Raw genomic sequence first — 567 nt, 5'->3', positions numbered from 1 at the left:
ACACACACCCCCAAATACCAAACCAGGTAAAACTGGAATCCTTGGAAACATACATGTATTTTTCCCCACGTAAATTTGTTCTTCATCTATGCAAGTGCTTGTCAGCCCAACAGCTAACAAGAGCGCTGGGCTTGTACGGTATAAACTGTCTTCAGCTTCTACTGCCTTGAAAGCCAGGGGAGAAGGCTAAAGAGGTGACACAAGACAGAACAATAGCACAGGAACAGAAGATAATCCTTTCCCTTGGAAAGGGACCCACAACAATCTAGTCCAGCTGCCTGTCCTCCTGAAGGGTTATGCATATTATAACTCAGTCTTGCAGGAAAGTTCAGAAGAGCTGACAGCCAAGGAAGACTAAGTGATCAGTTTTACAGGGAGCTCACAGTGTATTGCAGAAATTACATGCTTAGACTCAAACCACTAGGCAAGTGAATGTGCAGTGTCCCTCCAAGGCAGCCTATTAAAAAAAACTAAACCCCAACTGAAAAAAAACCCCAACCAAACGAAAAACCCCAACCAAACGAAAAACCCAACCAAACAAAACAAACCAAGCAAGTCAGCCAGTCA

This window comes from Passer montanus, unplaced genomic scaffold (genome assembly GCF_014805655.1).
Source record: "Passer montanus isolate IOZ18808 unplaced genomic scaffold, ASM1480565v1 scaffold11, whole genome shotgun sequence".
NCBI lineage: Eukaryota > Metazoa > Chordata > Aves > Passeriformes > Passeridae > Passer > Passer montanus.
Note: the sequence above shows the minus strand (reverse complement) of the source record.